Source organism: Schistocerca gregaria, chromosome 4, assembly GCF_023897955.1.
Source record: "Schistocerca gregaria isolate iqSchGreg1 chromosome 4, iqSchGreg1.2, whole genome shotgun sequence".
In the NCBI taxonomy this organism is placed as follows: Eukaryota; Metazoa; Arthropoda; class Insecta; order Orthoptera; family Acrididae; genus Schistocerca; species Schistocerca gregaria.
Window position 1 is genome coordinate 111223201 of NC_064923.1, and position 25645 is coordinate 111248845.

Here is a 25645-nt window from a genome sequence, read left to right on the forward strand (position 1 = left end):
AATCACTGTTCACACTATACCTGGACTCCGTGAACATAACCTGGGACCACTGTTCCAATGACCATGTACTGCGTTCTTGACACCAGGCTTTACAGCCTCTCCTGTGACTAGGGCTCAGTGGAATGCACTTTGCAGGTCTACGGCCGAATAAACCATGTCTGTTCAGTCGTCTGTAGACTGTGTGTCTGGGAAAACTGTTACAGTGGCTGCGGTAAGGTCCCGAGCAAGGCTACCAGCAGTACTCCATGGCCGTCTGGGGGCACTGATGGTGTGATATCGGTCTTCTTGTGGTGTATTACTCTGTAGACGTCCCGTACTGAAGCGCCTGGACACGTTTTCTGTCTGCTGGAATCGTTGCCATGATCTTGAGATCACACTTTGTGGCACACGGAGAGCCCGTGTTACGGACCTGCTGTGTTTGACCAGCCTCCAGTCGCCCTAGTATTCTACCGGTCATAATGTCATCAATATGTGTTCTTTGAGCCATTTTCAACACACAATAACCATTAGCACGCCTGGAAACGTCTGCACACTTATTCGTTGCACCGTACTCTGACATGCACCAACCCACCTCTGCGTATGTGGACTGCTGCCAGCGCCACTGTGCGATGTCCGCAGGTCAGATGATCCGCATGGTCAAACGACGAGGTGATTTAAACCTGCAAACCGTCCACCAGAGCGTTGTTTCACCACGTATCAGCATTATCCTTAATTTATGAGCATGATTTTAGTTCATCCGTCCCAGAAGGAGAGAATCTTGAGTACTTTTTGCCTCTTATCGACACTGATACTAGCAAGATATCGGTCCTAAGCCTTCGAGATTGTTTTAATTTCAAGTCGGACAACAAACAAGAAAAATATTTCTCCTTGAGATACACTTATGAATTAAAAATTTTCTGATATTATCTTGCTCGTTGCCATACTCCACGATTCTGAGTCAACGGGATGTACCCTGTAGGTTTTAATAGTTGAGGTTGCGAGTATCAAAATATGTGAGGTAAGCGGCTTTATCTTTAATTGCATTGACTTAGAAGCTTACTCTTTTTGCACCGTAAAGGGACGTTAGAACTTAGTACGCGACACACATTTCAACTTGATACGTCTACCACTCATTGAGAAAAAAGGGTCTTAGCAGACGGATAACAAAACGACAAAGAATGTTTCTTCGTCTGATACAACTAAAAATTTACAGTTTTCCTTTTTTCCCTTTGTTTGTACCATTAAATCTTGTTTCATGCCAAATTTCTCGATTCTAGGCCAAAAGGAAGGATCCTATACGTTAGTATTCGACGATCAATGTATGTGACATAAATGACCGTATATTTTGAGTACATTGATTTAGAAGCCAAGGGACCAAGAACTTCGCTTGTGACAGAGATTAGAGCCTAATAGGTTTACGCGTTTATGAGAAAAGTGGTCTTAAAAGAGGGACGGAGAGAAAGAGACAATGAGGTAACAAATGACGATAGAAATATTTTTTCCTGTGAGATAATTACGAACTAACAATTTTCGGACTTTTGACTATAGTTGAATTTGCTTGTTTTCAAATTGCATTATTCTAGTCAATGGGAAGTGCGCTACAGGTTTTGGTTGGTGAGTTTGTCGATATCAAAATATCTGATATGAATGGCCATATCTTTTGGCTGCACTGACTTAGATGCTTAAACTTTTACAACACCGCTGGACCTAAGACTTTAGTATGTGATATAACTTTCAAATTGATACCTCTATCTGTTCTTGAGAAAAATGGCTTTTGACAGACAGACAACAAAGTCATCATGTAAGGATTCTCTTTTAAGCGATTGAGGTACTGAACACTACAAATGACGTCGTCCCATATTATCAGCATGCTCCGTCCAGAAGGAGGTCGCGGAACGGGCGAGTCAAGGAGACAGCGGACGATTTCTACCCAGTCTACTTCAAGTATCGTAACCCTTTGCTAGTCTGAACTCTGCACTCGGTTCTGCTGCCCTTTCCCTATTTCACGTGCGCAAGGTTGGGCGCTTTATTACTTCCTTCGTTAGGAAGACATGAAATATCTGTACACATATGCGTCAAATACTTTAAACATATGTGAAATATGAAACTTCCTGGCAGATCAAAACTGTGTGCCCGACCGAGACTCGAACTCGGGACCTTAGCCTTTCTCGGGCAAGTGCTCTACCAACTGAGCTACCGAAGCACGACTCACGGCCGGTACTCACAGCTTTACTTCTGCCAGTATCCGTCTCCTACCTTCCAAACTTTACAGAAGCTCTTCTGCGAAACATACAGAACTAGCACTCCTGAAAGAAAGGATACTGCGGAGACATGGCTTAGCCACAGCCTGGGGGATGTTTCCAGAATGAGATTTTCACTCTGCAGCGGAGTGTGCGCTGATATGAAACTTCCTGGCAGATTAAAACAGTTTTAATCTGCCAGGAAGTTTCATATCAGTTCACACTCCGCTGCAGAGTGAAAATCTCATTCTGGAAACATCCCCCAGGCTGTGGCTAAGCCATGTCTCCACAGTATCCTTTCTTTCAGGAGTGCTAGTTCTGTATGTTTCGCAGAAGAGCTTCTGTAAAGTTTGGAAGGTAGGAGACGGATACTGGCAGAAGTAAAGCTGTGAGTACCGGCCGTGAGTCGTGCTTCGGTAGCTCAGTTGGTAGAGCACTTGCCCGCGAAAGGCAAAGGTCCCGAGTTCGAGTCTCGGTCGGGCACACAGTTTTAATCTGCCAGGAAGTTTCATATCAGCGCACACTCCGCTGCAGAGTGAAAATCTCATTCTGGATATGTGAAATATGTTTGACATGTGCCTACGTGGACAAGGCCATGGGTGAAAAGCTCTTTGTAAACCCCTGGAACAATCTCAACGAAATTTGATATAAATACACTACTGCAAATTGAAATAAGAACACCGTGAATTCATTGTCCCAGGAAGGGGAAACTTTATTGACACATTCCTGGGGTCAGATACATCACATGATCACACTGACAGAACCACAGGAACATAGACACAGGCAACAGAGCATGCACAATGTCGGCACTAGTACAGTGTATATCCACCTTTCGCAGCAATGCAGGCTGCTATTCTCCCATGGAGACGATCGTAGAGATGCTGGATGTAGTCCTGTGGAACGGCTTGCCATGCCATTTCCACCTGGCGCCTCAGTTGGACCAGCGTTCGTGCTGGACGTGCAGACCGCGTGAGACGACGCTTCATCCAGTCCCAAACATGCTCAATGTGGGACAGATCCGGAGATCTTGCTGGCCAGGGTAGTTGACTTACACCTTCTAGAGCACGTTGGGTGGCACGGGGTACATGCGGACGTGCATTGTCCTGTTGGAACAGCAAGTTCCCTTGCCGGTCTAGGAATGGTAGAACGATGGGTTCGATGACGGTTTGGATGTACCGTGCACTATTCAATGTCCCCTCGAGACGATCACCAGAGGTGTACGGCCAGTGTAGGAGATCGCTCCCCACACCATGATGCCGGGTGTTGGCCCAGTGTGCCTCGGTCGTATGCAGTCCTGATTGTGGCGCTCACCTGCACGGCGCCAAACACGCAGACGACCATCATTAGCACCAAGGCCTCGGTCGTATGCAGTCCTGATTGTGGCGCTCACCTGCACGGCGCCAAACACGCATACGACCATCATTAGCACCAAGGCAGAAGCGACTCTCATCGCTGAAGACACGTCTCCATTCGTCCCTCCATTCACGCCTGTCGCGACAACACTGGAGGCGGGCTGCACGATGTTGGGGCGTGAGCGGAAGACGGCCTAATGGTGTGCGGGACCGTAGCCCAGCTTCATGGAGACGGTTGCGAATGGTCCTCGCCGATACCCCAGGAGCAACAGTGTCCCTAATTTGCTGGGAAGTGGCGGTGCGGTCCCCTACGGCACTGCGTAGGATCCTACGGTCTTGGCGTGCATCCGTGCGTCGCTGCGGTCCGGTCCCAGGTCGACGGGCACGTGCACCTTCCGCCGACCACTGGTGACAACATCGATGTACTGTGGAGACATCACGCCCCACGTGTTGAGCAATTCGGCGGAACGTCCATCCGGCCTCCCGCATGCCCACTATACGCCCTCGATCAAAGTCCATCAACTGCACATACGGTTCACGTCCACGCTGTCGCGGCATGGTACCAGTGTTAAAGACTGCGATGGAGCTCCGTATGCCACGGCAAACTGGCTGACACTGACGGCGGCGGTGCACAAATGCTACGCAGCTAGCGCCATTCGACGGCCAACACCGCGGTTCCTGGTGTGTCCGCTGTGCCGTGCGTGTGATCATTTCTTGTACAGCCCTCTCGCAGTGTCCGGAGCAAGTATGGTGGGTCTGACACACCGGTGTCAATGTGTTCTTTTTTCCATTTCCAGGAGTGTATTACTTACAATCTGAAAATATATACTGTTGGTGTAAGAAAACCTAGCCTCCTATTAATGTGGGGGTGAAAACATGGAGAGAGAAATGGAAGGAGGAGACATACAGGTGAGAAATAGGAAGTAGAGACAGACAGTGGTAAGAAACGATGGACAACGGAGGGGCAGGGGGAAGTGGATACAGAAAATAAAGCTGAACAGATGGACAGAGAGTAGTTAGGAGAAGACGAAGTAATAGAGGACCGGAATAAAAATATATCCGGGCAAAGTTTGGTATTCAGCTAGTTTAAATATATATGTTAACGGAAATGAAAACAGGGACGCCATGAAGACTTCCACCTAACGGGAAAGCAGTATTTCCTTACCTGTGCGATTTATTGATTAGAAGTTCGTCTTTATGGGAGCTTATTTTCGACATGTTCTGTAAGGAAAAGTACGTTAGTACAGTTGAAGACTTGTGTGATGGCACGACGGCTGTTGGGGCTGTCTGACGTTTGGGAACGTCTGAGGTCACTACACTTCATTCCCAGAGGGCGTAAGACAGGGCAACATCAAGTGGACATACTTCCACCTTTCCCAGATAAACGTGTCGTTCTTTAAAAAATATTTAGCGTACCGCTTTAGTATATATTGGTGCAAGTACCTCTTCAGAGATCGTTAGACAAACAATATCTTATACAGTTCTGCACTGATCGCTATAAGTCTGAGGTTGAAAATGAATAATTCTGAGCGATTAACTGCGCTTTTAGTCAGTCAAAGACCGATTGTAAGTCTGGTCCTACGTCTACACAATTGCTTCAGACATGAAGTCCTTTCAAAAGCATAATTTAAAATTGGACACAATAAAAGATAACAAATCTTGGTTCTATTGTAAAGTGACAGGTACATTCGTGCACTAATTAAACTGCCTCCAAATGGCCATTCCTTTTTCATGTTGGTGTTTTATTTCTATTTCCTGTATCCGTTACCTTAGTGTTGTTGAAGTCCTTATTTACAGCTCGTATGAAATAGATACGTGTTTCAAAGTTTGACTGAACTTCAACGTAGTCTCCAGTATTGTGCGTAATCCGTTGACAGTGACGTGAAAGTCGTAGGATAGTCTTAGCAGAGTCAGTTGTGTTGACAGTTCGAGCGGCCCAGTCTATTGCTGAATTTGTAGCAGTTCTGAAGCGAATGCCGTGAAGTGTTTCCTCCAGTTTAGAAATCGAGTTGAACTTACGAGGGCTTAAGTCATGGGAGTGCAGTAGATGGTACAGCATTTAGCAGCCCCATCAGTCAAACAAATCAGTAACACAAGTGTCATCACTTCTGTCTCTAAGCTGGTAGTAGGCTGCGTTCCAAAAATGAACAGCACAGAGACAGAAGTGATAACACACTCTCCTATACCACCCACTGCACTCCCCTGCCTTAAGGCCTCGTAAGTTCAGCTCGATTTCTAAACTGAGGGAAACACTTCACGGCATTCGCTTCAGAACTACAACAAATTCGTCGGGCAATAGACCTCGCCGCTGGAGCTGTGAACACAACTGGCACTGCTAAGAGTATCCTACGACTTCCACATCGCTGGCCACGGGTATACACAATGCTGGAGACTACTCTGAAGGTCAGTAAAACTTTGAAACTCGTATTTATTCTGTACGAGCTGTAAAAAAATTGTTGCCACTATTAAAGTTACTAAATGTAAAAGACACATTTTTGTCAGATACTTAGACAGTTTAAGCTACATTTCGTTGTTCTTCCTTTCTTTTAAAGCTTATCCATGGTCCATGTAAGTTTTGATAACCATATAAAAATTTCGTTTCGTATTCTATTATATCAATAACGTTTTCGAGATAGTATTATGTCTAAAATCTGAGAGTTCATTTAGAATTACGTGTGAATATTTTTTCCCATGAATATAAATTTCCAGATCTTCGAGAATGTTCGTAGTAAGTCCTTTCGGTACTTTGTGTACCATCTCTAACGTAGTTTCAATTTAATCTGCTTTCTCGTGTTAAGTTGTAGTCTGATATATTTTATCTGCTTTGTAATATATAGCATCGTTGCAAAAATCTGTCAAATTTCAACTGTCAAATTATCTGACGAAAACGTATATTTTACGTTTCGTAACAACAAACAGTATTAGGCTTAATAAGAAGTGACAGAAAAGTATCTAGTGATCTGGCGAGCCACGGCAAAAGGGTGACATCTTGTGACACCAAGAAGCCACGCGTCTGTGCAAGCAACATGTCTTGCTGGAAAATGACGTCTGAGGTGTTGGGTAGGTCACACTAATCACATTACCCTGGACACACACCAATTGTGAGTTGTGATTGTACCTAACAACAGCACACACCGTAAGGCCTTAAGCTGGCGCCTATGTCTTTTGCGAATACAGTCACTGTGATGCCTGTAACCCTGTCTTTGGCGAACCAAAATAGGGCCATCATTTTAAAACAAAAATAACGTGGGTTCGTCCGAAAACACTACCTGATGCCATTCCTATCGCCAGTGACGTCGTTGCACACACCACTGCTGTCTGGCATGTTTCTGCACATTCGTCTAAGGTTGTTGTTGATGTGGTCTTTAGTCCTGAGGCAGGTTTGATGCAGATCTCCATGCTACTCTATCCTGCGCAAGCTTCTTCATCTCCCAGTACCTATTGCAACCTACATCCTTCTGAATCTGCTAGGGGTATTCATCTCTTAGTCTCCCTCTACGACTTTTACCCTCCACGCTGCCCTCCAATACTAAATTGGTGATCTCTTGACGCCCCAGAATATGTCCTACCAAACGGTCCCTTCTTCTTGTCAAGTTGTGCCAAAAATTTCTCTTCTCCCCAACCCTGTTCAATACCTCCTAATTAGTTGTTTGATCTACCCATCTAATCTTCAGCATTCTTCTGTAGCACCACATTTCGAATGCTTCTATTCTCTTGTTGTCTAAACTATCTATCGTTCACGTTTCACTTCCACACATTGTTACACTCCATACATATACTTTTAGAAACGACTTCCCGACGCTTAAGTCTATACTCGATGTTAACAAATTTATCTTCTTCAGAAACGTTTTCCTTGCCATTTCCAATCTACATTTTATATCCTCTCTACTTCGACCATCATCAGTTATTTTGCTCCACAAATAGAAAAACTCTTTTACTACTGTAAGCGTCTCTTTTCCTAATTTAATTCCCTCAGCGTTACCCGATTTAATTTGACTACATTTAATTATCCTCGCTTTGCTTTTTTTGATGTTCATCTTATATCGTCCTTTCAAGACACTGTCGCCCAAGGTATGCGGACATAATCCATGCCGCAATAAACAATTAGTTAACCCAGATAGTGGATGATGTGAACCGCTGTTCCACTGTTGCACCAGAGCAGATGAGGACGCCGATCTGTCCGGAAAAGCCATTCGGATGAGGTGTCGATTTTCTCGGGGTTTGTTCTGGATGAAGTGACCTGACATCTCGTCGAGTGCTAGAGCCTTTAGTGAACCATTCTACACATACTTCTTGCACTGCCGAAACGCTTCTTCGACACGAGCAGCAATTTCACGTTGTCTCACGCCAATAATGGGCCCTCTTTCGAAAACACTGATTTCAGTGTACGGTTCACTAGTACGTCTACGAGGCATCCCACAAGTCTGCTAAGGTAACATTGACCCATTGCTTTTGTTGTGGCTGTGCCCTCTTGTAATGCTTTGTGATTCCTGGCTTGATGAGAATACGGTGGTATGATAAGTGGTGGCCGGTTTCTTTTCACTACAACACAAAATGCACACGTGGTAAAAATAAACTTCAGTATAGCAATAAATTAAGTACTTTACAGAATGAAATTTTCACTCTACAGCAGAGTATGCGCTGATATGAAACTTCCTGGCAGATGAAAACTGTGTGAAAGTCCGAGACTCGAACTCGGGAGCCTTGCCTCTCGCGGGCAAGTGCTCTACCTACTGAGCTACGCAAGCACGACTCATGACCCGTTCTCATTCCAGAAACATGCCCTAGGCTGTGGCTAAGCCATGTGTCTGCAATATCCTTTCTTCCAGGAGTGCTAGTTATGCAAGGTTGGCAGGAGAGCTTCTGTGAAGTTTAGAAGGTAGGAGACGAGGTACTGGCGGAATTAAAGCTGTGAGGACGGGTCGTGAGTCATGCTTGGGTAGGTCAGTTGGTGGAGCACTTGCCCGCGAAAGGCAAAGGTCCCGATTTCGAGTCTCGCTACGGCACAGAGTTTTAAACTGGCAGGAATTTTTAAGGACTTTACTTCAATAATGTGCAATTAAAAGACTTGTGGTTAACAGCAATCAAATAACATGATAAAATGTACTAATTCTTGAATCTTGTCCGTATCCATGTCACACATACACTCCTGGAAATGGAAAAAAGAACACATTGACACCGGTGTGTCAGACCCACCATACTTGCTCCGGACACTGCGAGAGGGCTGTACAAGCAATGATCACACGCACGGCACAGCGGACACACCAGGACCCACGGTGTTGGGCGTCGAATGGCGCTAGCTGCGCAGCATTTGTGAACCGCCGCCGTCAGTGTCAGCCAGTTTGCCGTGGCATACGGAGCTCCATCGCAGTCTTTAACCCTGGTAGCATGCCGCGACAGTGTGGACGTGAACCGTATGTGCAGTTGACGGACTTAAAGCGAGGGCGTATAGTGGGCATGCGGGAGGCCGGGTGGACGTACCGCCGAATTGCTCAACACGTGGGGCGTGAGGTCTCCACAGTACATCGATGTTGTCGCCAGTGGTCGGCGGAAGGTGCACGTGCCCGTCGACCTGGGACCGGACCGCAGCAACGCACGGATGCACGCCAAGACCGTAGGATCCTACGCAGTGCCGTAGGGGACAGCACCACCACTTCCCAGCAAATTAGGGACACTGTTGCTCCTGGGGTATCGGCGAGGACCATTCGCAACCGTCTCCATGAAGCTGGGCTACGGTCCCGCACACCGTTAGGCCGTCTTCCGCTCACGCCCCAACATCGTGCAGCCCGCCTCCAGTGGTGTCGCGACAGGCGTGAATGGTGGGACGAATGGAGACGTGTCGTCTTCAGCGATGAGAGTCGCTTCTGCCTTGGAAAATATGATGGTCGTATGCGTGTTTGGCGCCGTGCAGGTGAGCGCCACAATCAGGACTGCATACGACCGAGGCACCGAGGCACACAGGGCCAACACCCGGCATCATGGTGTGGGGAGCGATCTCCTACACTGGCCGTACACCTCTGGTGATCGTCGAGGCGACACTGAATAGTGCACGGTACATCCAAACCGTCATCGAACCCATCGTTCTACCATTCCTAGACCGGCAAGGTAACTTGCTGTTCCAACAGGACAATGCACGTCAGCATGTATCCCGTGCCACCCAACGTGCTCTAGAAGGTTTAAGTCAACTACCCTGGCCAGCAAGATCTCCGGATCTGTCCCACATTGAGCATGTTTGGGACTGGATGAAGCGTCGTCTCACGCGGTCTGCACGTCCAGCACGAACGCTGGTCCAACTGAGGCGCCAGGTGGAAATGGCATGGCAAGCCGTTCCACAGGACTACATCCAGCATCTCTACGATCGTCTCCATGGGAGAATAGCAGCCTGCATTGCTGCGAAAGGTGGATATACACTGTACTAGTGCCGACATTGTGCATGCTCTGTTGCCTGTGTCTATGTGCCTGTGGTTCTGTCAGTGTGATCATGTGGTGTATCTGACCCCAGGAATGTGTCAATAAAGTTTCCCCTTCCTGGGACAATGAATTGACGGTGTTCTTATTTCAGTTTCCAGGAGTATATGTAGAAGTTCCCTCAAAACTAGCTAAGGTGCGAGGCGACGACTGTTACTGTGAAGTAGAGCGACGTAGTGAGGTACTGAGATTGAGAGACTGAGGGAGCCCGGCCGGCGACCGCGGCCTATATGCACGCCACCTAGGTGGCGTTATAGGCGGGTAGCCTGGGAGCGTGTATTGGTCTTCTCTTGTCATAGGCTCGCTTAGTTCAGCGTCTGCTACATACTGTTTCCTAAGCCGACCAGCATGCCGATGAAGGCGTAAGCCAGTAGAGTCCTAGCCCGCAGAAAGGACGCACCGTTGTCGTCTACTGGAGATGCGAACGATAGGGGGGAGACACAGGAAGCTGGGATTCGGGAACAGTAGCTGTGGAGCTGTCGAGGAGTGCGTACTCCCAGCCGTAAGCCAACATCTGGAATGCGAGAGCAGAGGAACGTCCTCCAGAAAACACTTATGAAGATACACGTCCAGTCCTCAGGGCGTCTCCTGGGGCAATGACGACGACGGCGACGTCTGTGTCGGGTCCAGAGTCCATTGGATCGGTGAGTGGCGACGATGGAGGTGATGACGCGACGTCCACCCTCTCCTCCTGGGGTGTCCTGGTGGCACCAGCGGGCGGCTGCGAAGGCCTCGTGGCCCCGTCAGACCGTGAATCTGGGGGAAGAAAAGCAGTAGAATCACGGGGCAAACGACAAATGATAATTTGATTCTGGTGACAGCGTTGAAACCATCGGGGCCCGCATTTAGACACTTATATGAACCAATGCGTTTCTGGATCGCGCGTCGCTCCCAGCTCTGACGTCGGCCAAAAACCCTGTAAACAACAAGATCACGAGGTGCAAAGCGATATTTGCGGATCATCGGCAGCGCCGGATGCTGTGGTGGGTAGAGCAAGTAAAGCAGCGTCCGATGGCGGCGACCATGCAAAAGTTCTGCCGGTGATGGTCCGTCGCCTGGGTGGGAGCGATAGCAGGCAAGGAAGGACTTCAGTGCCTGTTCCTGTGTGTGGGAGGAGTGAAGTTCGTCCATTTCTTGTTTGAATGTACGTACGAAACGTTCGACTTCTCCATTGTACTAGGTGTGAAACCGAGAACTTGTTAGATGAAGAATGGTTCAAATGGCTCTGAGCACTATTGGACTTAACATCTGTGGTCAGCAGTCCCCTAGAACTTAGAACTACGTAAACCTAACTAACCTAAGGACATCACACACATCCATGCCCGAGGCAGGATTCGAACCTGTGACCGTAGCGGTCACGTGGTCCCAGACTGAAGCGCCTAGAACTGCAAGGCCACACTGGCCGACTGTTAGATGAAGAAAGCTATTTCGTACACGAACTGTTCAAAGTCATGTGACGTGAACTGAGGTCCATTACCCGTAAGACTGACTTCAGGCAATTTCAATGAAAAAAATTAGAACAACGCTTGAATGGTGCTACGTGACGTGGTAGAGTTCATAGGCACCGTAATTGGAAACTTGCGGAAACAGTCTACCACAATAAGCCAACGAGTGTTAAGAGGATGGTACAGAAAAGTCAATGTGCACTCGTTGCCACTGTAACTGAGTCCTAGGCCAAACTGCGAGTGTCTGTGTTCGAGCAGATTCGTTGTAAGCGCATGCGCAACACTGTGACGTCACCTGTTCAATGTGAGAGTCTATGCCCTGCCAAATACAGTGCCAGCGAAGTAACTGTTTAGTGCGATCAATTCGCCAATGTCCTTGGTGAAGCAGATGAAACACATCTTTTTGCAACAGTGTGACAATGAGTACACGCGGTTGTCCACTGTCAGATTGTACTAAGGTCACACCTTGTACTGAAAGGCTATGCTGACGAGCAATGTACTGGTGCACTACTGAATTTTGAATGAGCGAAACCGAGACTTGAGAATGTAATGCAACAAAATCTTCAGTTCAGTGTTCGCTTCCGTAGCCTGTGCAATTTTTTGTGGAAAAGATTGATGCAGTTGAGAGTCCTCCGCAACGATCTGGAAACAAGAGGCGTTACAGGAATAAAAATCAGAGTCGGAAGCCGATCGGAGAACTGGTGTCAGCACTGTCATGTTTTACCATATGTCTGTACACAATTTCGTACTGATACTGCGATAGAAGCCAAGCCCAACGTTGCATTTTTTGAGCAGTACATGTATGAACCGGCTTTGACGGATGAAACAAGGACTGCAAAGGCTTTTGATCTGTCACTAAATAGAACTTGGAACGAACAGATAGTGACGGAGTGCTTCGTTTTGCAATTTGTGAATAATTGCATGAAGTTTGAGTTAAAAGCCTTTAGGATAAAGCAATAGGTCTTTCTTGTGCATCAGTTCTGTACTAAAGCACGGCGCCGATTCCGTAAGAGGAAGCGTCTATTTGTAAAAACAGCATCTTTTACTGAGCAAGGCAGTTTTGAGTTTCTGAAATGCGTAGTGACACTCTTTAGTCCACACGAAAGGGACGTTTTTCCTCGCAAGCACTGCAATGGGGCCGCGATCTGTGAAGCGTTCGGAACGAAACGAATGTAGTATGTCAACTTTCCTATCACTGACTGCAGTTCGGACATATTGTGGGGAACAGGCAGGTCACTTATAGCAAGCAAATGAGAGTGGAGGGATTGCACACCCACTCTGTATCACATGCCCTAAGTACTGTAGGTCAGTCTGAAAAAAGTCACACTTTTCGAGACGACACTTGAGCCCTGCATCTGACAACACTCGAAGAAGAGTATGCAGTGTGTTACTCTGGCGTACGACCTGTGACGACAATGTCGTCAACGTAGTTCGAACAGATAGGCACTTGAGCAGTCAGCTGTTCAAAGTAACGTAGAAAAATGGTGTATGCGGAAGCACTGCCCAAGGGCAAACGCAGATACTTGAACGGGCCTAAGTGTGTATCATTAACAAACGTTTTCCGTGATTCTTCATCTAGAGGTATTTGCGAATACGCATCACGCAAAACTATCTTAGAAAAGTAACTGAATGCGCCATGCCTGTCCGTATGTGCCTCACAGTGAGGCAATGTCTAAACATTCATGGTGGTGTCTGTTTGTACTATATCGTGTCTCCCTGCCACTTTCGCGCAACGACGCTCTGAGCGTGTTTTTTAGGGAATTAACTAGTTTGAACCTGGGACCTGTTGCTGGTAAGGAGACGCCAGACCACACATGACATGTAGAATTCAGAAGAGTTCAGTGAGACTAGCGATGATATAACCAAATACTAAATGATCTCAGCGTCAGCTCCACTGCACTCCCTGTAAAAGAATCTTAATACTAACTAAATTTAGTGGAAAGGGTTCAAGGCTTTCCTATTTTTAGTTAGGTGGTAAAATAACGTCGAAAAATCAGTTAAGTTTACCATTGGAAATTTTATTCTACTCTCAAAACATTGTTTATAAATTACACTATTGATAAAAGGAAATGTTTTAATACAGGATGGTAAAAACCAACTGCGTTCAACAAAAATGTGAACGAATATTCCCTGAATAGGTTTCCAAGTTCTACAATCGATCGAAGGATTACCTATGCCATATCACATCTATAATCCCGGTTTAATTTAAGTTTCACAAAAGAGAAAACTATCAAAATGGTCTACAAATATAAAAATGGTCTACAGTGACCCTCAAATATCTTTAATTAGTTATTTAACTTGTCGTAAATTACAGTGGCTGATGTGGCTTCACAATAACTATATAAAAGAAAAATCATCGCGTTTCAGATCTGTTCTTCAAGTGGCAAATGTGAACATCATGAGTTTTAATTAACGATCGACACTAGTATTATGCAAAAAAGGGGTGTAACAGATGAGACTTCTGCAGTTCTGAGTGAAGCCTTATGCGCTCAAAAATGCGGCATCGCGTGCGTTCATTACCTTGTCGGTGTTTAAGCAGCGTCAGGGCGGCAGCGGCCGGCGCAGCAGCCATCCAGCTCGCCGTCTCGGAACCAACTCTCCTAACTTGTCCTTACTACAATTTACCGAAGTTGGTTTAAAAAACTATCTGGCTGTGTTTTCATCTGACCAATCAGGGTCTCAATGATAACCTTAAGCTCCACCTACAAAAATTCTGTCTATCCAATGAGAAACGTTATATTTTTCAAGGTGGGGCAATGTTTTTAAAGTTTGCAACGTAACAGAGACGCTAAAAAGTCTCACGCTAAAACGTGCGGGTGGTGTGGTCCTTTTAGCGTTATCGTAAGATCTATACTGTTCTTCAGGAGGGCTCTGTCTTTTAACATGGGCTGGAGGATTGTCCTAATGTAACAGACACGCGAAAAAGTCTCACGCTAAAACTTGCAGGTCGTAGTGGCCCTTTTTGTGTTATCGTAAGATCTATACTGCTTTTCTGGAGGGCTCTAGCCTTTAACATGGGCTGGTGGTGGTTCTTGACGTACCTGAGACACGTAAAAGTCTCACGCTGAAACGTGTGGGTGGTAGTCGTACATGTATGCTGGCCCGTCCGTCCCTTATCGTAGGGCCTTCTAGCTTAACACGGTTCTGCTCTCGGCTTCTGTCCTCGTTTCTCCCCTCGGAACTGCGTCTGCCTCACGGTGGGAAGGTACGACATGCATTTAGACATTCTTGTGTTAGTCTGTGGTATTCCATTTGCTCACTCGTTACTCGTATTACTTTGGTTAATTTAATGTCACGATTTATTCGGAGCTATGTGACATACTACTGGATTTGCTTATCATGTCAGGGTTTTCATGTAAGGTGTTGCATTTGCCTGACACCTTACGGCATTTGCTAATACGCATCACGCAAAACTATCTTAGAAAAGTAACAGAATGCGCCAAGCCTGTCTGTATGTGCCTCACAGTGAGGCAATGGATAAGTGTCAATTATGGTCTGTGAACTGACTGTAGTTTTGAAGTCAACACAAGTGCGAATGCGACAAGAAGGCTGGGGCATCAAAACCAATGGACTTGCCAACTAAATGAAAAGATCGTATGGCGTTGTTGGCAGGGAGGTACATTCGGGTTCGGCCGCCAAGTGCAAGTCTTATATCAGACATTGGGCTACGTCCGGTCGATGACGAGGATGCAATGATGATGAGGACAAGACAACATCCAATCCATGGGCGGAGAAAATCTCCAACCCGGGCTCACTATATGGGAGGCAAGCACCTTACCACAGAGCTAAGCAGGCGGACACTTTCCCATTACCTTGTATTGCATCAATCACACCATTGTCTTGCAATTTTCTTAATTCACTGGCTACTTTGTCTGCTAAAGCAATGGGAACGACCCAGGCCTGGAAAACGTTGGCTATGCATTGTGTTTCAAGGTTTTGTGTGCTACAAAATTATTAGTTTTTCAAAGCCATCAGAAAAGGGTTCAGGAAATTTCATAAGCAAATTGGCTACACAGACTTTTGCATTAAAAGCAGTCACTGAAAGTACGTTGTTTTGGAATACTAAGACCGAGGAAGTCAAACTAAACTAAGCTAAAAATGTTTGCCACACAGTAAATTTCAGTGTCCTACTCTGAGATTTGTAAGTGGCAGGAAACGTACTGTGTCCAAGTCCTGGGATTTGTTCAAATGTGTGTGAAATCTTATGGGACTTAACTGCTAAGATCATCAGTCCCTAAGCTTACAGCCGGCCGTTGTGGCCGAGCGGTTCTGGGCACTTCAGTCCGGAACCTCGCGACTGCTACGGTCGCAAATTCGAATACTGCCTCGGGCATGGATGTGTGTGATGTCCTTAGGTTAGTTAGGGTTAAGTAGTTCTAAGTTCTAGGGGACTGATGACCTCAGATGTTGAGTCCGATAGTGCTCAGAGCCATTTGAACCATTTTAAACCCTAAGCTTACACACTACATAACCTAAATTATCCTAAGGACAAACACACACACCCATGCCCGAGGGAGGACTCGAACCTCCGCTGGGACCAGCCGCACAGTCCATGACTGCAGCGCCTGAGACCGCTCGTCTAATCCCGCACGGCTACTGGGATTTCCTGTCCGTTTAATGCATGAGGTGCATGCTAGATTTTGACCGACATTGTGACCTTAACTGATTGTACGTTCCACTATTAAGCAAAGTTAAAAAAGCGCCTGAGTCTAATTGAAAGGAAACACGAGGGCCAGCAATTTGTAGTGTTACAAATAGTTTGTTGGAACGACGTCTCACTGGACTGGGCGAGATGAGGGCACAACCTGACTTGTATTACTGCTAGAACCTGTCGTCGGTTTTGAAAACACTGCACTCACAGAATGGGCATGAGACCTGTTGCTGCGAGAGCGGGCAGAATTGGCGTTCTTTTGCCTTTGCAGCCAAACTACATGGACATGACCTTTCTTTCCCCATGCGTAACGTGTCACGTTGCGCGACGGACAATCTTGCGGCTTATGGCGGGCGAAACAGCGATGACAAGACTTCACTAGATTTACAGTCCTGGCAGCTTGTTTACTAGGCTGTCTACGCATCTCCGTAAGCGCTCGTTGTGGCGGCTGAGCGGGACGTTCGCGGACAAGAGACGACTCGACCCGACAAATCGCGACCTGATCAAATTTATCCGCCGAAATAGAACTGTTATAATATCTGAAACTTGATGGAAAGAAGGAGTACTGGAGAATCTGTTCTCTAATTCCGTATCAGTGACATTGTATGTGATCGCATCACTTCCTAGTGAGACCCTGTAAGTCGGAATACCACTGAAGATACGTCTGTTTCGGCTTTTTCCTAAGAATAAAGAACTGAAATCTGGCTGCTGTGACCTAAATTTGCTGTTCGTAATACTGACCTAACGCATCTACTACTTCATCATAGGAGAGTGCGTCGAGGGACGACATAGGGAAGAGTTTTTAAATTAAACGAAATACAGGGGCTCCCGCGATGGACAGGAAATAATGAGATTTCACAGTACCTTGCATTCGATAGACTTAGTAGTGGGCCTGGAGCTCTGTGAAATATTCCAGCCATTCGTCATGTTTTTTGTCGAAATACCGAAACCGTGGAAAGTTTTTTGGTGCCACTTCTTGTAATAGTTGGTTGATTGGTTGGGCAGCCGACGTAGCTTGTGGGGCAAGCAATTGCTGTACAGTAGACAGCAATGCACTGGTCCTGAAACTGAAAAATTTGATTTAGTTCCAGAGTCGGAGCAGTCTGCAGCTGTGGCGCAGGGGGTGGAGAGGGCGGGATAGCCATTCTAACGCCACCAAATTGCAGCAAACTATGAAAATTCAAATAGAAAAGCAATGTGCGGTGCTTCGGAAACGATAAATAGATTATTTCTGCAGCTCCCTCCTGTAATACATGCAACAACAAGACAAATGAGCAAATAGAATCACTGTAACGACATTTCACCTGCAGCAACCTAGAACAGATGGAAAGCAAACAAAACTTGTTGATCAGACTCATGGCCACTTGTTGTGGCTGTGCCCTCACGTAATGTTTTATGGTTCCTGGCTGGATGAATAGAGGATTGTAGGATAGTTGGGTGGCCGGTTTCATGTCACTACAAAAATCAAAATGCACACATGGTTAAAACACACTTAATTACTGGAACCAATTGAGTACTTGACTTCAGTGACATCCAGTCTGAAGTTCTGTGGTTAGCAGCAATCAAGTAACATGATCTAATTCTGGGATCTCGCCAGTGTCGATATCACAACTATACAGGGTGGTCCACTGATCGTGACCGGACCACATATCTCACGAAATAAGCGTCAAGCGAAAAAAATCACAAAGAATGAAACTCATCTACCTTGAAGGGGGAAACCAGATGGCGCTATGGTTGGCCCGCTAGATGGCTCAGTCATTGGTCAAACGGAAATCAAATGCGTTTTTCTAAATAGGAACCCCAATTTTTATTACATATTCGTGTAGTATGTAAAGAAATATGAATGTTTCAGTTGGACCACTTTTTTCCCTTTGTGATAAATGGCGCTGTAATAGTCACAAAGATATGGCTCAAAATTGTAGACGATCAGTTGGGAACAGGTAGATTTTTTAAATTAAAATACAGAACGTAGGTACGTTTGAACATTTTATTATGGTTGTTCCAATGTGATACATGTACCTTTGAGAACTTACCATTTCTGTGAACGCATGCTGTTACAGTGTGATTACCTGTAAATACCACATTAATGCAATGAATACTCAAAATGATGTCCGTCAACTTCAATGCATTTGGGAATACGTGTAACGACATTCCTATCAACAGCGAGTAGTTCGCCTTCTGTAATGTTCGCACATGCAATTACAATGAGCTGACGCATATTGTCAGGCGTTGTCGGTGGATCAAGATAGCAAGTGTCCTTCAACTTTCTTCTCAGAAAGACATCTGGGGACGTCAGATCCGGTGAACGTGCAGTCCATGGTATGGAGCTTCGACGACCAGTCCACCTGTCATGAAATATGCTACTCAATACCGCTTTAACAGCACACGAGCTATGTGCCGGCCATCCGTAATGTTGGAAGTATATCGCTATTCTGTCATGCAGTGAAACATCTTGTAGTAATATCGGTAGAACATTACGTAGGAAATCAGCATACATTGCACCATTTAGATTGCCATCGATAAAATGGGGCCAATTATCCTTCCTACAATAAAGCCGCACCATACATTAACCCGCCAAGGTCGCTGATGTTCCACTTGTCGCAGCCATCGTGGATTTTCCGTAGCCCAATAGTGCCTATTACCCCGGTTTACTTTACCGCTGTTGGTGAAATGTGCTTCGTCGCTAGATAGAAAGCGTGCAAAAAAAAAATCTGTCATCGTCCCGTCTCTTGTGCCCAGTGGCAGAACTGTACACGACGTTCAAAGTCGTCGCTATGCAATTCCTGGTGCGTAGAAATATTCTACGGGTGCAATCGATGTTGATGTCGCATTCTCAACACAGACGTTTTTTGTGATTCCCGATTCAGGCACAACTTGTCTGCTACTTACGAGCGGATTAGGTGCGACAGCAGCTAAAACACCTACTTTGGCATTATCAGTTGTTGCAGGTCGTGATTGACGTTTCAGATGTTGCTGAACACCTCCTGTTTCCTTAACGTAACTATCCGGAGAACGGTCCGGTCACTTGGATGATGTCGTCCAGAATACCGAGCATCATACATAGCATACGCCAGTTGGGCATTTTGATCACAATAGCCATACATCAACACGATATCGACCTTTTCCGCAACTAGTGAACAGTCTATATTAATACAGGTAATTTGTCACGAAGCGAATACCATCCGCATTGATACCACGTACCTATACGTTTGTGACTATTACAGCGCCAACTATCACAAAGCGAAAAAAGTGGTTCTACTAAAATATTCATATTTATTTACGTACTACACGAATATGTAATAAAAATAGGGGTTCCTATTTTTAAATAAACGCATTTGATATCCGTTTGACATATGGCAGCGCCATATAGCGGGCCAACCATAGTACCATCTGGTTTCCCCCTTCAAGATATATGTGTTTCGTTCTTTGTAGTTTTTTCGTTTGATGCTTATTTCGTGAGATATTTAACCCGGTTACTATCAATGGACCACCCTGTAAAGAATGACGAACGTTCCCTCACAGCTAGCTAAGGTTGAGGCGACGACTATCACTGTAGTAGACTAGAGCACGGCGCAACGTATTGAGGTGCAGTGTGAACTGTCCCGATGCGACGTACTGAGGTACTGAGATTGAGAGACTGAGGCAGCTCGGTCGGTGTCGTGGCCTATATGGACGCTGGCCAGGGAGCTTCATCGGCGCATAGTCTGGGGTCATGTCGGGGTCTTTTCCTGTCGTATGCGCGCGTAGTTCAGCGCCTGGTATACAGTGTTCCATAGCGCCCACCGGTGTGCTGGCGAAGGCGTACGCCGGCACAACATTCGGGTTGAAGTCACAACCAAATGTACAGGCACGTTTCACCGGTAGGTGGAGTTGCGCGTGATGTAAATGTTGACCTTGAACCCGCTGGTCGACATGGTTCAAATGCTAATCATTTGTGCAGAATATACCACTGAACATGTCCTTTGAATACGAACGTACTACCTCTAGTTGTTCAAGGTGCTATGTTTCTGTCTGAATACTAGTGTAGATTATCGTAACGTCTTGCTAAACCAGTCGCAAGAGGCTCACCACTAACGAATGTGATGAATTATGATGAGGTTGGCAGGAGAGCCAACACCGTGTTACTAGAGGAGGCCTAAAGGCACGCATTGTAGCTCACGCAGGCTGGCGTGAGGCCTGGAACAGGACAAGGAAATTAGAATTTAGAAAAACGGACGTAGCTGGTGGAATTCTTAACTTTAATCCATTAATGACGAACGTCGGTCTTGACGGTACATGATTCAATATCAATAATAACTGATAATGAAGCCTTGCTAGGTCGTATCAAATGACGTAGCTGAAGGCTATGCTAACTATCGTCTCGGCAAATGAGAGCGTAGACGTCAGTGAACCATCGCTAGCAAAGTCGGTTGTACAACGGGTGGGAGTGCTAGGAAGTCTCTCTGTACTTGCCGTGTGGCGGCGCTCGGTCTGCAATCATTGATAGTGGCGACACGCGGGTCCGACGTACACCACCGGACCGCGGCCGATTTTAAGGCTACCACATAGCAAGTGTGGTGTCTGGCGGTGACACCACAAATTACTAGTTCCCGAAGTCACATACATTTCTTAAAAGAAGTAACTCCAGCTATAGTACATATTCGATTGTTACAATGCTAAATTACCTATTTGTCTTTTAAAATATGTGCACGCATGTTACACATCTCCACTCAGAAATAGTTTTCCGCTCTCTTTCAAGACCGTAGGATGAGTAAATTAATAATTAATGCACTTTTGCGTCCTCACTATGGCAATTACCTCATCGGTACTAACCTACTCTTAAAAACAGGACCACTTCTAATGTTACACTCATTATCGACTGTGAGTTTTAAAGCTGAATCGTGCATGCTGTGGTTATGAGTTTTTAATAAAGCAGTGTGCAGTCACATTAATGCGACCACCGCCTAGATCCGACGTCAGCGTGCAATTACCACTCAGAGACGGCAGCACTAAAAGTACACCGTGCATGGCAAAACGACTGGATACCAAACCGGCGCCGAGGCGACTGTGTTGCACCACGGACCATACATGACAGAGGTCCACGACAGCTGAGGAGATGTGTACGGGCTAACAAATGTGCTACAGTTGAGCAACTGACAATTCAGACTAATATACAGTGTCTCTTTAACGATCGTACACCGAACGTTACTGTGTATGCCCCACCAAAGTAGCTGCCTGGCTCGTGCACGATTGATGACTTCCGTCATCAGCCACGATGGCTGGACGATGCACGCCAATACCGAAACTCCACGTTCACTGCGTGGCGACAGGAAGCATTTTCATATGAATCGCGTTTTAGGATCCATAGGATAGCTGCTCATTGGCATGTGCAGCCTTGCAACTATTGTCGGAATAGACCAGGCCGGCAGGAGAGAGCGTTCTTGTCTGGGGTATATTTTTGTGGCATTCCCTGTATGGTCTCGTCATTCTGAAAGGCACAGTGGATCAGCATAAGTATGCATCTATCCTTTTGGACCGTGTCCACCCCTACATACAGTTTGTTTTTCCTTGGCATGGAGGCACCTACCATTAGGAGAACGCAATGGGTCACGAATCAGGCTGTTCGCGCTATCATGTATCCTCTACTATGAAACCTACCGCAGCTGGTCACGGCAACTGAGTCAATATAGCTCTATATCACTTTCGGAACCTTCCGGACACTCACAGTTACCTTGCACGTCTGCGCTGACGGAGGTAGCTATTCAGGCATCTCACAGGTACTCATATTAATGTGATTGGACCTTCTAGTTATCATGTGTATGTTGCCCGTAGGACATCTGACGTGTGGTGACAAAATTAATCGCCTTCAACTACCTACCATTCCATCAAATGTATTCGAAATTGCGAATATGGACAACGATCAGCTGGAAAATGGAATGACGACAGTGAAAATTTGTGCAACACCGCGACTTGAACCAGGATTTTCCGCTCGTTGTGAGCAGTCGCCATTTAGCTATCCATGCCCCACTGACGGCCAGACCCATACTTCTATATGTCGTCAACCATGCGTCTGCAACCTGTAGTCATACGTCCATTATGTATATATTTTGTTTGAAAATCGCTTGCCCGGTGTCAGTAGGTAACTACGATTTTGTAGTGCCTGTGCTAGTCTGAATTACGATGCAAAGTATTTTCGGAGATGGATGCATGTCCAAAAGAACTTTGCACCCTAATTAAGAGTAAGACACGCATCGCAATGTCGTACGTACCGTTCCTGTCGACTATTCAGCTTTATCTGCTGGAAAGTTATGGATGTAGTTGTTATGAAGAGGCAATGTGAAGATACGTTAACTCCTGCCGAATAAAAGCAGAGTATACGCAAATTATTCTAAATTCTTCTGCCTCGGTCACGGGAAGCAGAATCCTTCTCAGCTAGTTCTTCACTGCTAGAAAATCACATAAATATTACGTAATACAATCGTTCTGAGAGCAATCCTGAGTTACAAAATGCTGAATGTAAGTCTTCGCAGATCAGTTCGTTGTCCGAGTGGACTGTTGAAGCTTCAATGAAAATAAAACATCAATAATTGACTAATTTAGTCACAAGAATGTTTCACGAACCACACAGATTCTTACAGACGGCACCCAGTTACCGACGAAAATATTTAATACCGTGAAGGAAAAAAAAGAAACTCACAAAATGATGAATTTCTTAACGCCACATCAGTTGAAAGCTGTGATTTATGACTTCACTGCTACCAAATCCCGTTTCACGAACGTATATGAAACAAGCCATGCACTGCAGACATCGTAGAAAATAGTCTGCTTAACTGCAAGATTACTCTTTGTCGTCTTCAGTGGAAGCTTTTGTTTTTGTCTTTTTAAACACAAAATGTTTTCCGCCTCTGCAGCTCTGCTGCGTTTACGTGTACTGTTACGGGCAGCAACGGTTTGTCTAGTTAACCCTTTTGAGCGTGTTTCAAATGAAGAGCGCTTGTTAAGCCTTTTTGTCTCGCTTTGATAGTCGTAATTAAAGGATTATGTCACTTCTACACCTAGAGTCCTTTTTGGAGTGCGACTTCATGCATTTGCGTTTCATTTCTGTGGTATACCTGTATTTCTAAACATATTTAGATTCTGTGTATCAAAACTAAAACAGTGTGCACACTGAAGCCTACAGCAACTTTGCTAACAATTATTTCTTCTTCCTTGCCTCTGTTTTCTCTGATGGCATCTAATAAATTATTTGTGATGAGAAAATAAAGTAATGACAGCCTGTCAAGACTCTGACATGAAGGAGCAGAAATCTACAGGCAAATATTGCAGTAGTGTGTCGGATTTACTATACAAGGTGGTCCATTGATCGTGACCGGGCCAAATATCTCACGAAATAAGCGTCAAACGAAAGAACTACAATGATCGAAACTTGTCTAGCTTGAAGGGGGAAAACAAATGACGCTATGGTTGGCCCGCTACATGGCGCTGCCATAGGTCAATCGCATATCAATTGCGTTTTTAAAAATAGCTGACAATTTTAGACGAACAGTTGGTAAAAGGTAGGTTTTTTGAATTGAAATACAGAACGTAGGTACGTTTGTTCATTTTATTTCGATAGTTGCAATGTGATACATGTACCTTTGTGAACTTAACATTTCGGAGAACGCATGCTGTTACAGTGTGATTACCTGCAAATACCACATTAATGCAATAAATGCTCAAAATGATGTCCGTCAAAATCAATGCATTTGGCAATACATGTAACGACATTCCTCTCAACAACGAGTAGTTCGCCCTCTGTAAAGTTCGCACATGCACTGACAATGTGCTGACGCATGTTTCCAGGCATTGTCGGTGGATCACGATAGCAAATATCCTTCAACTTTCCCCACAGAAGGACATCTGGGGACGTCAGATCCGGTGAACGTGTAGGCCATGGTATGGTGCTTCGACGACCAATCCACCTGTCATGAAATATGCTCTGCAATACCGCTGCAACCGCACGCGAGCTATGTGCCGGCCATCCGTCATGTTGGAAGTATATCGCTATTCTGTCACGCAGTGAAACATCTTGTAGTAATATCGGTAGAACGTTACGTAGGAAATCAGCATACATTGCACCGTTTATTGCCATCGATAAAATGGGGGCCAATCATCCTTCATCCCATAGTGCCGCACTATACATTAACCCGCCAAGATCGCTGGTCTTCGTTTTGTAGCAGCCATCGTGGATTTTCTGTAGCTCAATAGTGCATATTATGCCGGTTTACGTTACCGCTGTTGGTGAATGACGCTTCGCGGCTAAACAGAACGCGTGCAAAATATCTGTCATCGTCCCGTAATTTCTCTCTCACCCAGTGGCAGAAATGTACATGACGTTCAAAGTCGTCGCCATGCAATTCCTGGTGCAATCGATGTTGATGTAGCATTCTCAATACCGACATTTATGAGTTTCCCGATTCTCCCGCAATTTGTTTGCCACTGATGTGTGGATTAGTCGCGACAGCAGCTAAAACACCTACTTGGGAATCATCATTAGTTGCAGGTCGTGGTTGACGTTTCATATGTGGCTGAAAGCTTCTTGTGTCCTTAAATAACGTAACTACCCGGCGAACAGTCCGGACACTTGGATGAAGTCATCCAGGATACCGAGCAGCATACACAGCACACGCACGTTGGGCATTTTAATCACAATTGCCATACATCAACACGATATCGACCTATTCCGCAATTGGTAAACGGTCCATTTCAACTCGGATAATGCATCAAGAAGCAAATACCGTCCGCACTGGCGTAAAGTTACATGATACCACGTACTTACAGGTTTGTTACTATTACAGCGCCATTTATCACAAAACGAAAAAAAATGGACAACTAAAACTTGCATATTTCTTTTCGTACTACATGAATGAGTAATAAAAATATGGTGGTTCCGATTTAAAGAAACTCAGTTGATATCCGTTTGACCTATGGCAGCGCCATCTACAGGGACAACTATAGCGCCATCTGGTGTTCCCTTTCAAGTTAGACGAGTTTCGTTCTTTGTAGTTTTTTCGTTTGATGCTTATTTCGTGAGATATTTGGCCCGGTCACTATCAATGGGCCACCCTGTATATTTCACATAAGTTTAACGTATTTCCTGTAACCCTGACGAATTTCGTTCTGTATACCCTCTTCTACCTTATTTCCAGGTGTGTCTCCCTTTTGTTCTGAAAACATGTAATAGTCTACCGTCACCGAAAGGCAAATTTAGTGTCAGCTGATTCTGTCTCGTAGAGCAAGTAACTGACTGTTGATTTTGGGGCCCTTTTCCTTCGCTTGAGAATTTGCTTGCTCTCTGAACCTGTTATGCCAAATATAAATAAAACTCTTCTAAAACCAAACTACAAGATGTAGAAACCGCACCTATAGCAAAAGGGAAATGTTCAGTAGACACAAAAAGCATCATAGATTTTTCGAAAGAGGGTTTTGCACATGGCATATTTCTGCAGCTTTGCAATCATATTTTGTCACAATACTGAAAGGAAAACTACT

General features: G+C 45.5%; 1 non-coding gene across 1 annotated transcript; it reads left to right on the forward strand.

Moving 5' to 3' along the window:
• Positions 1-2628: 2628 nt before the first annotated feature.
• On the forward strand, positions 2629-2703 carry Trnas-cga (transfer RNA serine (anticodon CGA)). Its single transcript has one exon. It is a non-coding gene; the product is annotated as a tRNA-Ser (tRNA).
• The last annotated feature ends 22942 nt before the right edge of the window (positions 2704-25645 follow it).